This window comes from Eurytemora carolleeae, unplaced genomic scaffold (genome assembly GCF_000591075.1).
Source record: "Eurytemora carolleeae unplaced genomic scaffold, Eaff_2.0 scaffold3035, whole genome shotgun sequence".
Classification (NCBI taxonomy): domain Eukaryota; kingdom Metazoa; phylum Arthropoda; class Copepoda; order Calanoida; family Temoridae; genus Eurytemora; species Eurytemora carolleeae.
The window spans coordinates 1-2,733 of NW_019398944.1; the positions used below are offsets into that span (position 1 = coordinate 1).

The window sequence follows — 2,733 nt, forward strand, 5'->3', positions numbered from 1 at the left end:
CTCAAATTATAAAACTGCTGATGTTCAAAGAAAATAGTTCAAAAGAGCAAACATTGTGTTAATTTAACTACAAGTTATGACGTCATGTCAGTAGTCTAAATGCACAATAGTATCAAATAGTAGTAGTTCAAACAAATATCCACCAATTTTTACATTGTAAAAAGGTTAACTCTTCAAGAGAATGCTTATTGTCTTTACCAAATTTTCGTATTACATTATCCAAATCTCCTATTACTGTACTTCCTTTTCATGATTAAAAAAAACTCAGGCCTTGAGTTGCGCTTCTGTTATATTTTTTTCATAATCTACTGTCAACCAAGTATATCTGTATTGTCCAGCTTTTAATTTTTCATCAGTTCCATCTATATATAAATTTGGCTTGTCTGTTTGTTTGTATCCAATAAACGTCAAAACAGCTGAACTGATCGGGCCCACATTTTTTTGTGGGACATCACGTGACCACAGGGAAGGTTTATGAATGATAAAAATTTTTTAAAAAATGTGTTTTAAAGGTTTTCAATTTTGTAAAAAAATAAATTCTTGAAAATCCGCGAATTTTTTTTAAAAATCCGCAAAAATTTGTTCTTCTTTGTTTTAAAATGTAAACAAAAAGAACATGTTCACAATTTAAATAGAAGATGGGTGCGAAGCGCCCTTAAAGCCTAGAGAGAAGGGCGCGAAGCGCCTTGAATTTCTAGTATCTATATATAAATTTGGCTTGTCTGTCTGTTTGTATCCAATAAACGTCAAAACGGCTGAACCGATCGGGCCCAAATTTTTTGTGGTACATCACGTGACCACAGGGAAGGTTTATGAATGATACAAATTTAAAAAAATGTGTTTTAAAATTTTTTAATTTTGTAAAAAAATTAAAATTCTTGAAAATCCGCGAATTTTTTTAAAAAATCCGCAACATTATTTTCTTCTTTGTTTTTAAATGTAAACAAAAAGAACATGCAGTTCACAATTTAAAAAGAAGATGGGCGCGAAGCGCCCTAAAAGCCTAGTATGATTATAAATACCTCACAACCTTCCCCCCCCCTCTACAAACACAATTCGCTTCTATTCTTAAAGAAAATATAAATTTATCAAGATTACCTTTCATTTCTGTATTTTCCAGCTTTTTATTATCTTGAGGTATATTCAAAAAGCATATGTGATCATTTCAGTAGAGGTTATCTCAGAGACCTTCACATCTACTTAATTCTTTCTTTATAATCTCGGGCCTCGGCCCTGTGTTTCAATGCTGGTGGCACTCTAAACCATGTAAAATTTAAATATAAACCAGTTACGACTCAATTCCGTAATTCATTTGAACTTTTAAATATTAAACTTAAATTTACAAGATGAAGAATTCTTAGTTTACCTTGTATTTCTGTATTTTCCTGCTTTATATCATCTTCAGGTATTTTAACAAAACATGTATCCTCAATAGTAGAGGTTATCTCAGATTCCTTGACATCTACTTCTTTCTTCAAAATCTCTGTTATTCTATCTGAAAAACAATAAACATTTGGTAAAACATTTCCTTCTATTAAACTGAATACATATTGCTCTATTCAGATAATTTAATTAATGTTTATAGTTTATGTTTTGATGTCTCCAAGGACCCTATCTTAAGGTATTATTGAAGAATACAGATTATTAATTGTTGACAAACAAACTTCATTTGTAACGATAAATAAGGCTGCACTTTTGGTTTTTGTCTTTCTTATGATTCATATCATTCTTTATTTATATATTATTAATACTCTTATATTTCAGCACTTACACCTTTTTTCATCATTAGAAATATTAAGCATATCAAATAAACTACACCAATTCCTATTTTAATTTCCTGCTATTGAAATCAATACATTTTTGGTTCATCAAATTCAGTTTTGGGCATAAAATAATTTTGTTTATACCAGGTTAGAGCCAAAATAGATAATACACAAATATTTTTTTCAAAAATGAATAAAAAAATCTCAAACGATTAAAAATTAAAAATATCTTACAATTGTGACATTAGGGTTATAACATTTTATTTATGTGACAAGTTCAAAACCAAAAAATTAAATGTTTGATAGCCCTCAGTCATAGTAAATTTGTGTGAAATTCGTTTGCAGCATGATCACAGTGAGAACAGAGATTTCTGAACTCATTTATGTTTATTTTTTTTATTTTTTTTTTCAGACCTCTTTTCAGAGTTGCAGCATATTTACATTCAGGGCAAGGATATCTCGCTCCTTAATGTTTACTTTTAACATGTCTCTTCAGATTAATTGCTGCAGTTGCGACAAACTCACATTGTGGGCAATAATATCTCCACCCTTCATGTTTACTCTCAACATGAATCTTCAGCGCATCTGCTCTAGTTGCAGCGAACTCACATTTTGGGCATGGATACCTCACTCCATTGTGTTTACTTTCAACATGTCTCTTCAGATTACTTTCGTCAGTTGCACTATATTCACATTGAGAGCAGGGATACCTCAATCCTTCATGTTTACTATTAACATGTCTCTTCAGATCCCTTGCTGAAGTTGCGGCATGTTCGCATTGAGAACAAGGATATCTCTCTCCTTCATGTTTAATTTCAACATGTTTCTTTAGATTACTTACGTCAGTTGCACTATATTCACATTGAAAACAGGGATATCTTACTCCTTCATGTTTATTTTCAAAATGTCTCTTCAGAGAACTTGCTTTAGTTGCAGCATACTCACACTGAGAGCAAGGATATCTCACTTC

At 31.1% G+C, this 2,733-nt stretch overlaps 1 long non-coding RNA gene across 1 annotated transcript; it reads right to left on the minus strand.

The window, feature by feature from the left end:
• Window positions 1-1,013: 1,013 nt before the first annotated feature.
• LOC111717679 (uncharacterized) lies at window positions 1,014-2,727 on the minus strand. The gene is made up of 3 exons (XR_002768872.1): window positions 2,178-2,727; window positions 1,367-1,495; window positions 1,014-1,257 (listed from the first exon to the last, which is right to left on the minus strand). It is a non-coding gene; the product is annotated as an uncharacterized LOC111717679 (long non-coding RNA).
• Between the last annotated feature and the right edge of the window lie 6 nt (window positions 2,728-2,733).